The 12,863-nt window shown below is 41.2% G+C and overlaps 1 protein-coding gene across 1 annotated transcript in view; it reads right to left on the bottom strand.

Moving 5' to 3' along the window:
- Positions 1-12,863, bottom strand: part of TLN2 (talin 2) — a 208,630-nt gene that overhangs the window by 184,086 nt on the left and 11,681 nt on the right. The gene's annotated exons all lie outside the window — the stretch shown is intronic.

Genomic DNA, 12,863 nt, shown 5'->3' with positions numbered 1-12,863 from the left:
AATGAGCCATAGTAGACTTGTTAAATCATTATTTTTAAACTAATATCTACTCTCACCCTAAATATACACACAAATACACATACTGTAAAATTAGTATATTACATTATATAAGTAAGTAGATGTTAAAAATGACTAGAATAAAGTAAATGAGTAATTATGGTAGTTGTCAGAAATCAAGATTTTTAGCATAAAATAGAGCAAAAGAAGTTAAATGAAATCTTGCACTCTTTCATTTGAATGCAAATACTGACCTGAATTTTGATTCACTTTTCTTTTTCTAAAAACCTTTTCTAGTTCTGTCCACTGCAGAGGCTAAGGGCAAGGACAACTGGGTTGAGACGAGCACTCTAGTGGATCAGCCAGACGGCCTTCAATGTCAGTTCCACTAAAAAGAATCCTTGGAGAAATGACTGATTCTAGCTTTGGGACAGGAGATGTATAAAATGTTTCTGGGGCTTCCTGCGCCTGAGGATCAAGTGAGTGACGTGAAAGTCACTCAGTTGTGTCCGACTCTTTGCAACCCTGTGGACTGTACAGTCCATGGGATTCTCCAGGCCAGAATACTGGAGTGGGTAGCCATTCCCTTCTCCAAGGGATCTTCCCAACCCCGGGGTCTCCTGCACTGCAATCAAGGAAGTTATCAAAATGACAATGGACTGACATCAAGGGATAACCGATCAGACAGGAATGAGCACACACCCCCCACACACACTAACATGATTTTTAAAACCTCATACAAAAGAAGAGAAAATAGAACAATGAACCTACTGCCCAGACTCAACAATTACAACTCATGACTCATCTACTTCCTTATCCACGTTACCTCTAATGGATGATTTTGAGGCAAAGCCCAGATGTCATATAATTATTTTTATGTGAGGGGCAATTTGAGTGTCAGAAAGAATGAAGACCTCAATGGGTCAAAACACAGGTGTGTAAAATTCAGTAACGATTCTGAGAAATAATCACTGATCACCTTAAGAGGTTACTAGGGCACAAGTTCATACTGACAATTGACAAAGGAAAAGAAACAAAGCTAATAAATGCAGAAGGAATAACAGAAGTCCAAAATGATCATTTTACAACTCTACATGGGATGGTCAATAGCTCTAAGCAAGCATGAGTGGCTGCTAAAACCAGAAAGTGGCAAGTCAATGGGGGACTTTATAATAGATGGATGTCTGATCCAAATCAAATGGTCAATTTTAGCATTAATGAAAGTGGGATAACCACCCAACACATGCCTTCTGACTGATAAACCAGTAAGTATACAGTTTCACCTAGAAGTATTCTTGGCAACAGAGAAAAAAAAACAAGTAAATATATAACTGAATATAAATTTCTTTAAGAATCCAGATACAAATATAAGCTTACCAAAAAACCTCATAATAGTTTAAAAAAAGAGAGATAGAGAAACATGGTAAGTGATACTACCAGGATACTATGAGCCAAATCCCATCATGGTAAATATTATAAAAATAACCCAGGTTTTTCACAAATAAATGGCTTGCGGGTAGAGGTAAAAAATTTGACACACAAACAGATTAAGAGAGTTTTAAGAAATGTATTTATGGGGTGTCACTGGTGGCTCAGTGGTGAAGAATCTGCCTGCCAGTGCAGGAGACACAAGTTCAATCCTTGATCTAGGAAGATCCCACAGGCTAAGGAGCAACTAAGCTTGTACACCACAACTATTGAGCCTGTGCTCTAGAACCTGGGAGCCACAACTACTGAGCCCACGTGTCACAACTACTGAAGCCTGCACACCCCAGAGCCCCAGCTCCGCAGCAAGAGAAGCCCAGGCACAGCAACTAGAGAGTAGGCCCTCTCACAGCAACTAGAGCAAGCCCGTGCAGCAATGAAGACCCAGCACAACCAAAACTAAATAATTATTTAAAAGAAGAGCTGAAATCTGTAAGCACAGAAAGAAAGAAATGTATTGTAAAACCACAGTTACAAAGATAGTGTAGTACTGACATTAGAATAGAATTGAGAAGCCAGAAATTAACCCTTGCCTTTACAGACAGTGGATTTTCAACAAGAGTGCTAAGATGCTTCAATGGGAAAATAACAGTGTTTTAAACAAACGGTGCTGTGACAGCTAGATAGCCACATGCGAAACAATGAAGTTGGACCTCTTACCTCACATGACACATAAAACGTTAGCTCCAGAACTTCCCTGGTGGTCCAGTGGTAAAAATCCACCTGCCAGTGCAGGGGATAGGGGTTCAATCCCCGGTCTGGGAAGATTGCACATGCAGTGTGGCAACTAAGCCCGTGAGCCACAACTACTGAAGCCCGTGAGCGCCAGGCCTGTGCTCCACAACAAGAGAAGCCACTGCAATAAGAAGTCAGCACACTGCAGCTAGAGAGTAGCCCCTGCTGGCCATAACTACAGAAACCCCGTGCGCAGCAATGAAGACCCAGGGGAGCCAAAAACACATAAATAAATAAATAATAACTTAAAAAAAGATTGCTATAAAAAATGAACTCCAAATGGATCACTGACCTAAATGTAAGGGCTAAAAGTTTAACTCTTAGAAGAAAATAGAGTAAATTTTTATGACCCCGGGTTAGGCAAAGGCTTTTAAGATATAATACTAAAAGTACACGCAGCAAATGAAAAAAAGTAAACTGGACTAAATAAAAATCTGAAAAACTGAACTGCAAGAGAAATCACTGAAAAAAGTGAAAGGCATCCCACATACTGGGAGAAAATAAGTGCAAATTATGTAGCTGATAAAAACTTGTATGAAATCTCTTGCAACTAATGATTTTGTCCACCTCATGCGAAGAGTTGACTCATTGGAAAAGACTCTGATGCTGGGAGGGATTGGGGGAGGGAGGAGAAAGGGACGACGGAGGATGAGATGGCTGGATGGCATCACTGACTCGATGGAAGTGAGTCTGAGTGAAGTCAGGGAGTTGGTGATGGACAGGGAGGCCTGGCATGCTGGGATTCATGGGGTCACAAAGAGTCGGACATGACTGAGCGACTGAACTGAACTGAATGATTTTTTAAAAAACAATTGAAATGGTCATAGGGTCTGAACAGTCACTTCTCCAAAGAAGATATAAAAATAGCCAAAAAGCGTGTGAAAATATTCTCGACACCAGCAGCCATCAGGGAAACACAAAGAAAAACCACTATATCACACCAGTGCATACCCAGTAGGACAGTACAATAAAAAAGACAGGTCATAAGGAGTGTTGGCGGGGGTATGGAGGAATGGGAACCTTCACACATTGCTGGTGGGGATGTAAAACGGCACAGCTGTTGTGGAAAATGGTTTGGTAGTTTCTCAAAACATTAAACAACAATTCCACTCCTAGGCATATATCAAGGAAAAGTAAAAACATATGTCCACATAAACATCTGTACATGACTGTTCATCGGAGTATCATTTGTAATAGCCAAAAGATGGAAACAACTCAAATTTCCATCAACTGATGAATGGGTGAAAAAAATGTAGTTGAGCCATACAGTGTAACTTTATTTGGCAATAAAAAATGTATGAAGTATGATATATGCCACAATATGGAAGCACTATGCTAAGTGAAAGAAGTTCATGGCAAAAGACTGCAAATTGTTACGTTTCTGTTTATATGGAATGTCTAGAATAGGCAAATCTATAGAGGCAAATAGGATTAGAGGTTGCAGAGGTTGGGGAATAGAGAGGGAGATCAGGGAAGTGACTGCTAAAGGACACAGGGCTTATTTTAGGAGGGATACAAACATTCTAAAATCAGGTTGTGGTGATTAGGTTGCACAATCTTGTGAATACACTAAAAAGTGCTGAAATGTAAATTGCAAATGGGTCAGTTGTATGGTATGTAAGCTCCATCTCAATAAAGCTGTTCTTCAAAAAGGGAAAACATCAACCACTTTAGGCCTTATTTGGCTCTTCATACAAACCAAGTATAAAATGATATTTTAAATACTATGTGGGAGAGAATTTAACACAAACCGGGTATTAAATGTCATTAAAGAATTGCTGCTAATTTTGTTTGGCATCAGGATGCATTTGCAGTTAGGCGGGATTTTAATTATTTAAATGTTCTGTAATTGTCAGCAAAACATACTTAAGTAATGACATGTGAAATGGTATGCAGTCTTGGATTTGCTTTCAATCACACTAGCCAGAAAAAGGGGCAAGGGACTTCCCTGGTGGTCCAGTGGTTAGGAATCCACTTTGCAATGCAGGGGACATGGGTTCCAACCCAAGTCAAGGAGCCAGGATGCCACATGCCAAGAAGCAACTAAGCCCCAGCACCACAACTTCTGAACCCGTACACCATAACTAGAGAGTGTGTGCACCTGAAAGAAGGATCTGAATGACTCAACAAAGGTCTTGCATGCTGCAGCTAAGACCCGGTGCAGCCAAACAAACAAATAAACAAAAAAATATTTTAAGAAGGGGTCAAGTTAAAGTTCTGGCTACATTAAGACTTGAATCATGATGCCTCTTCAACCTGTAAACTGCATTGGTACAAAAAAAATTCTGAATACATTTTCTGGAAGGTTGGGGAACTAGGTTTGAGCATCAGCAGAATACTCAAGCCTAATCAAGAGACCCCCATGTCAGTCCACAGGAAGTAACCTAGGGAACAACTAGGCGGCAGCATCTTAGATGCTGTGACTATTGTTAAGCAGCTTTGGGGACAAAAAGGTCTGATTGAGAGGACTGGAAGACATCAATGTCACAGAAGAGGAAGCTGAGTCACAGAGAGGTCAGAAGACTTGGCTGAGGTCACAGCAGCACAGAGCCTCTGACCTCCAGTTCAAGAGCAGATGCATGTGAACCCAGGGCTGTTCCAGGTTCCCCCTGGAGCACATGAACAATGATAACCGGGAAGCATCAGGGTGGGCCACTGCTGTGAGCCTCTGGACGGCAGCCCCACAGTATCAACAAAGGAGATCTGGCAAAGGGGCCCATGCCAACCCTCTCACAAGAATGACTGTTACTAGAACATCAGATGGCGGCATGTTGGTCATTTATGGTGAGAAAGTTCTGTGTGGCAACAAGCTGCCCTCGACTCAGACTCTGCAAACTAACACTTCCGTTCTGTGGTAGGAAGAGAAAACAACTTCTAGAAGCTTGCACTGGAGGTGTGACCCCTGATGTTGCAAGAGTCAATTTCGGGGTAGTGTACTGTAAAGTGCAGGCTTCCTTGGTGGTTCACATAGTAAAGAATCTGCCTGCAATGCAGGAGACCTGGGTTCAATTCCTGGGCTGGGACAATCCCCTAGAGGAGGGATAGGCTACCCACTCTAGTATTCTTGCCTGGAGAATTCCATGGACAGACGAGCCTGGTGGGTTACAGTCCATGGGATCACAAAAAGAGTCGGACATGACTGAGAGACCAACACTTCACTTACTGTATTTTCAAATATGAATTGAGGGAGTGTGCGTGTATGCGTGCACGTGTGGGGGATGTATTCTTCCCCAGTAAATCAACAGCATGCACAGTGTCAGCAGGAAGCCAGAAAGAGCAGGCAGCCTGCCATCATTGCTGCCTGCCAGCCCATGGGGGAGCAGTTCCAGCTCGGTTGTTTTTTTTTGATTACCAGACCCAAGTATGGAAGGTTCCTAAGCGTACATGTGAAATCTGTTGGCCTTCTCTGAGAAAATGGGTCAGATGGTCAAATCTGATTGGAAAATTTTCTCCTAATTAAGCAAGCACTGGCCAAGCCAAGTCCTACCCACTGCCTCCTGAAATATTCCCACCTTAAAAGGGCAGCCTGCAAACCCTCTGCCAGCCTCGTATGTATCATCTTTTCTGAGTGCAAGAGTAACACTGATTACTAATACAGCAGACTAGTCAGAGTTCCTCTCACGCTCTCAGATCCACGGCAGGCTGAAATCTGCCGCCAACAGACTTGTCTCTCATGAACTCTACTTTTGCTCTGCCTGAGTCAGTTGTCTTCTCCCGTTTGTATTGATCTGCATTTATTCTTCAATCTCACTGCTGGCTGTGTATCACATAATTATGCAATAAACCAAAGTAGCCCCTAACCTGGGGCTAAAATAGTCCCTAGAACAGTACAAAAGAGAGCTTACTGAATGCTTCCTAACAGTAAATATTTACAAAAAGTTATAAACAAGACATGTGAACTACTAAACAGGAAAAAAAAAAACATTGAAATTTAAAAATAGTCTGTCCTCAGATTGCTTCCTGATTGTCTTTATATTCCCTTAGAGATGACGTGGTATATCCAACAAAGATAATGGAGAGCCCTATCCAGGTGACCCACACCAGGAAAAAGTTGGTCCTGTATCAAAAGACTGGGAAATAAATGCCTACGTTGAAAGTTAAAATACAGGGTTTCAGAGAGGTAGAAGCATAGATTCTGTCCTTTAAATGATTTTGGGGGATGATCCAAGAAACATTAAACCATGTCCATAGGGGGTTTTCCACTACCAACAGCTGCCATTTATTGAAAGGCAAATACTGTTTCAGGGGTTTTACATGCATAAATAGATTAAACTCTAACAACATTCTTGGAAGAAAATATTTCAACATTCCAGTTTTTTTAATACATGGAACAGGAGGCTCAGTGATTCTAAGGAAGTTGCCCACAATCATAGCCAACAACTTAAGCCTCATCTGTGGGCTCCAGAGACCACGCTCTTAGCCACTTAGCACTCTGGTCTCCCCACGTTACCCTTCAGTCAAAAGACATACCATATGATAGGTATTTGAGAACCTTGGGACAAAGAAACAGAAACACCCAATCAGATAATGGCAACAATGACCGCAGTGGTGGCAGTCAATGTTTTAGAAATGCCAAGAGGCAATGAATAAGGGAAGGGGAATTTAATAAACACATCTGGGGGAGAGGGGTCTGGATTCAAATCCAGACACCCACTTAAAACTTCACTTTCATATAGCAAATGTAAGCTGCTTCTGTAAGTAATTCCAAAAGAGGCATTCTAAAGATGTTCTCTGGTCTCAAAAAAAGTGCACAAGTACATGGGAGGCAGCCATGGTTTGGGAAATGTTAACCGCTTCTCACCTGTCCCAGAACTCTCATCTAGAAATTGCACTACCACAGGCAACTCCCCTCTCTCTTAGCTGGTCTTATCACCTGGGAAGCATTTGAGATTCCCACCTAGGAATGGTGCTGCTCATACGAAAACAATGGCTGCCCTCTCATTCCTGGGGAAGGAGGGCAACAGTATGAACATAAAGCAGTGAAGAGGGCTTCCCTGGTGGCTCAGTGGATAAGAATCCACCTGCCAATGCAGGGGACACAGGTTCAGTCCCTAGTCTGGGAAGATCCCACATGCCTCAGAGCAAACTAAGCCCACAGCCAAGACTACCCATGAGCCCTAGAGCCGGGGCTCTGCAACAAGAGAAGCTACTGCAACGAGAAGACGGCACCCTGCAACGAAGAGTAGCCCCTGCTCTCTACGACTAGAGAAAGCGCACGTGCAGCAATGAAGACAGAGTGCAGCCAGAGTTAAAAAAAAAACAAAACAAAACGGGCAGCGACAAGTCTCCCAGCACACAGCGGAGCTCTAAAGAGGACAGGAGGCATGGCACAGAGGTGCAGCAGAGACAGTGTCACTCAGGGATGCTAGAACACCCAGGTTTCCTGAACCCAACCTTTATGCTGAATCACCAAATGACTAATAACATTTCAATTTGGTATCACACAAAGTTTCAAAGTGTGGTCTGAGGACCAGCAGCATCGGTACCACCTGAAATCATGTAACACTCGCCAAGTTTTTAGGCTTTGCGCCAAACCCACTGAATAAGAGGCTTTGAGGTAAGACCCAACAGCGTGTTTTAACAAGCCCTCTGGATGGGCCTGCCACACGCTCAAGGCGGAGGAACCACTGGTCTAGCGGACTGAAAGCTTAAATGATGGAGTTGGATACACTGGATTTAATCTTGGGTTTAAATCCAGACTTAAAGATGAAAATGTGACTTAAGAATATTGGTCAAGTCCTGGTTAATTTGAACTGATGAAGTAGGTGGAAGAAAACACTGGTTGAGTTGGAAAATAGTTACAGTGGCAAAAAAGTAGAGAGTGAAGATCACACGGGGAAGGCACAGGCAAGGCGCTGAGGACCTGTCTCAGTCACATGGCAGTTCTGTGCTCCTGAACCAAACCCAGTGCCCTTCAGTGTAAAGATGGGAAACCCCACAGAGGTTCAAAGATAGCCTAGGGTTAGATACATGCAGAGGTTCCTGGTTTGAAAGTTATGGAGTCTGAAAGTCGTTAGGGAGGGAGACAGCAACCTTAGGAGGCTGAAGCTAGGAGGAAACAGTGAAGGCAACACTGAGTGCTCATCACCACCCCAGACTGATGGGAGCACTCCCGGCAGTGAGGAGCATGGGACAAAAAAACCCTCTTCCACTGCTGGTGGGAATGGAAACTGATTACAGCCACTATGTAAGATAGTATGGAGATTCCTATAACAAACTAGAAATAAAACGACCATATAACTGAACAACAGCACTCCTGGGCATATACCCTGAGAAAACCATAATTGAAAAAGACTCATGTATCTCAGTGTTCACTGCAGCACTATCTACAATAGCTAGGACATGGAAGCAACCTAAATGTCCATCAACAGATGAATGGATAAAGAAGCTGTGCATTTTTACAATGGAATATTACTCAGCTACAAAAAGGACCACATTTGAGTCAGAGCTAATGAGGTGGATGGACCTAGAACCTGTTAAACAGAGTGAAGTAAGTCAGAAAGAGAAAAACAAATACTGTATACTAATGCATATATATGGAATCTAGAAAGATGTTACTGATGAACCTATCTGCAGGGCACCAGGGGAGACGCAGACACAGAGAACAGGCTTAAGCACATGGGGTGGGGAAGGAGAGGGAGGGGCAAACGGATAGAGTAGTGTGGAAACATATACACTACCATAGGTAAAATAGACAGCCAGTGGGAATTTACTGTGTGACTCAGGGAGCTCAAACTGGGCTCTGTGACTACCTAGAGGGATGGGATGGGAGGCAGGTTCAAGAGGGAGGGGCTTATCTATATCTATGGTTGGTTTATGCTGGTGAATGGCAGGGACCAACCTAATATTGGAAAGCACTTATCCTTCAGTTAAAAATAAAAATAATAAATAAATAAATAAAATGGCATTATCTCTGAAAAAATTTTAAAAAGCCAACTAGAGAAACCAGTGCATGGGCAGTGGAGAGGAAGAGGAGGGAAGATAGAGCGGGGAAGAAACAAAGCTGAAACTCTTGCTTTACTGTGGGTTTGAAAACAGAATCCACAGCCAAATTATTCTGACAAAGCACACACAGAAGACCAACTACAAAGGAGGAATATGTGTTTGAACAGATGCCAAGAGAAAAACTGACTTAAGACTTCGTACTGTGTCAAAAGCTTTGTTTGTTGACAGTAGAATTATCTTGAGTTTGTGGGGGAAAATTTCAAGGTCCGCTCTAAAGCCTTCCTCAGAGACTCACACCCTGGTTGCAGTGTTTTCTCAGTGAAACACTCCTAAGGAACACGGTAACAGGATGAGGGTGAAACCAAGAATGAGGGAGGTTCCCCCTGCCTGCCTGCACCCAACCACTGGACCATTCCTCCCCGAGGCATCCAGGGTCACGGAACCTTTGTGCCTGACCTCCAAGGTCTCTTAATTTTTTCCTTATTACATGGTATGTATCCAGCCTCAGTGATTACAAGCTTTTATCACCTCACACACAGACTGCAGCAACTATCCTTTTGAAAGACATTAACTGTGGGAACATGAAATACAAAGTATACACCTCAACTTATATACCAATCACCAACGATAAATACACGTTACCATATTGTCATATTCGCTTTATGATTGCGACGTCTCTGTTTTTAAAGAACAGATTACAGATTTAGCTGAAGTCCCACACCATCCTTCTTTCTCACCCTATAGGTAGTCATTTTCCTGAAGGTAATTTCCATGCATGGTTTATTACGTTCCTCCCTCTCCTTGTGTCTATAAACAATACATTTCTGTTTCTCTTTGTATGTTTAAATTCAACAGATTCATCTTCTAAACTATCATTTCCTCTGTGCTCTGGTGTCTTCATACATTAAAATGTGTGCCCATCTGAGAGGCATGAAAAAGCTATATCCTTATTGATTTTGCATTCTAGATTGCTTACGAGGCTGAGTATCTTTCCCTGTCTTTACAAGTAAGTTGAATTTCCTCTCCCCTCAAGTGCCTGGGCACTATCTTGATCTTCTTCCCTAGTGAGTGTGCTCAGTCACTGTCATATTTGACTCCTCTGACTCCCTGGACTGTAGCCAATCAGGTTCCTCTGTCCATAGGGTTTCCCAGGCCAGAGTATGCCATTTCCTTCTCTAAGGGATTTTCCTGACCCGGAGATCGAACGCACATCTCCAGCCCTGGCAGGATTCTTCACCACTGAATCATCTGGAAAGCCCCATTTGGAAAACGTCTTTTGCCTACTATTTTAACTTTCATTAAGGCAAGTTCGTCAACCTTCAAAACTGTCACATCACCCTATGTTAATAATAGAGTGTTTAAATTACTATAGCTTTCTAAGAAATTGGGATTAGTTGTGAGTCTTCCATATATTTTCACACATACAAACATATCTATATATTTACTTTTCAGCCCTGCAGATGAATACCATGGTTGTCTGGATCTAGGTGATGATAAGCTGCTTTAATATACTGATCTTTCTTCCAGAGACTGCTTTCTCTTAACAGTTCTGATAAATTTCTTCATAGATTGAGTGAATTATCTCTGTAGATAAGCCCATCACTCACAACTGACAGTTTCATTTTTCTAATCCTGAAGTTGTTTCTTTTTTCCTTCCTTATTTCATAACTTCTTTGTTACTTATTATCTCCCTCTACACTAGAACAAAGGTTCCATCAGGGAAGGAATGTTTGACTGTTTTACACTGCTGTCTTCAATGTCTAGAGCTTACCAGGTAGAAGACATGAAAAAATTATTTACTCAACAATGAATTTTGCATTCCTAGAGAAACCAGTTATAACTTGCAGTTACAGATAAACAGAAGTAATGCTGGACTTTACTGATTTTTTTATGAATTTTAGGTAGGACCCATATTGAGTTTAAAATTTTATTGGTCTGTATTCAATTCAGTTTTGCTATCTTGATCTGCTAGCTTCAAGGTAAGGTGAGGAATTTTTTTTTTCCTTTCTGTTCTCTGAAACAAACTGAGCCTACTTTTTTTTTTTTTGATTCATTTATTTTATATTATGAAGACTATTTCTTTCAAGATCATAGATCCATCCAGATTTTCTTATTATCCATTTTTGTCTATATTTTCAATTTTTGGCTTCAAATTTCCATTTTATTTTCTTATGATTTTTAAAATCCTTATCTGAAGTTCTGCTGCTATAATTCATTATTAATGATTATTTTTTCCTCTTTCTTTTGTTTTACTTGACCAAATCTATCAGAGATTTATACATTTTATTAATTTTTCAGAAAGGCAGCTTCAGGTTCTGTTGATTTTCTCTGAAATTTCTATCTCATTCTCTTTATATTATTTTGATCTTGTTCTACTTATCACTTCCTGAGGAAGGTACGTTAAATTATTCCACTAAATTTGTGTCTCTGAAATTACCTGTTTCTCTTGCACCCATTTTCCCAACAATAAAGCAGCTGGGGGGACACTAAATAATTCTTAAATCCCTGAAAACTCTGAGAATCGTTTAGTCTCTGATTTTCATTTTTCTCAATAAGCACCTTTAGTAAGGTGCTACTGAGTACAGAAATCATCAAGGGGTCTTAAGAAAGGTGGAAAAAAAACACACCCAATACTCATAAAAAGGTCCATAGTAACTACTGTATGATCCAGCAATCTCACTCATTGGTGTATATCCAAATAAATTGAAATCAGGGTCTGCAACCCATGTTCATTGCAGTATTATTTGGAATAGCCAAGATAGGGAGACAACTTAAATGTCCCCTGATTGATGAATGGGTAAAGAACATGTGTGGTAGACATATACACTGAAATATTTTCCACCGTAAGAGAAAAGGAAACCCTGCCACTTGTGGCAGCACAGGTGAACTCAGAGGGCAGCATGCTGAGTGACACAAGCCAGACAGAGAGTGGCCAAAATGGTGTGGTACCGCTCACACAGAGCTCTTTCTTAAGCCATTCTCACAGAAGCAGAAGACAGAAACGGTGGACGCGAGGGTTGGGGAGAGAGGTAAGCCGGGTAACACAGGCCAAAGTGTATGAAGTTTACAGTAAGAATCTAGCACACAGCATTACAACTAGAGTTAATAACATGGTACAGTGCACTTGAAAGCTGCTGAGTCAATAAGCATTCTCAACACACACACACATAGAGACACACACACAATGTGAGGTAATGGATACGTTGGTTATTTTGATCTTGGTAATCATTCTATATGTATATGGACATCATATCATCAAGTTGCATACTTTAAAATATACATAGTTGTCAATTATTCCCAATTATTCCTCAATAAAGCTTTTTTTTTTAAAAAAAAAAGGTTCATAGTATGCTGACTTTGAGCACAAGTGCTACACAAATTTTCAAAAAATTGAAAGAAAATTAATTTTATAGTTAAAAGTAAAAAAAAAAAAAGGAATTAAAGTCATTAAACATACCTCCATGTACCTTACCCAAAAGCTGTGTGACTAAAACCTCTGCCTGGCTTTAGCTTCAACCAGGCTGTGTGACAAGGCCAATCTTCTATTTTTTTTTTTCAACTGTGAATTGTTCAAAGCCAACAGTATATATGACAGCAAGATGGTGAAAAACAAAGACTAGTAGACATGGTTTGTCATCAGGGACAGCACAGGGACCCTAACCCTGAAAGGTCTCAGACTATCCAACATGCAGTTAGGGAAC

The sequence above is a fragment of the Capricornis sumatraensis genome, chromosome 2 (assembly GCF_032405125.1).
Source record: "Capricornis sumatraensis isolate serow.1 chromosome 2, serow.2, whole genome shotgun sequence".
In the NCBI taxonomy this organism is placed as follows: Eukaryota; Metazoa; Chordata; class Mammalia; order Artiodactyla; family Bovidae; genus Capricornis; species Capricornis sumatraensis.
Note: the sequence above shows the minus strand (reverse complement) of the source record. Positions and strands in the feature narration are given on the sequence as shown.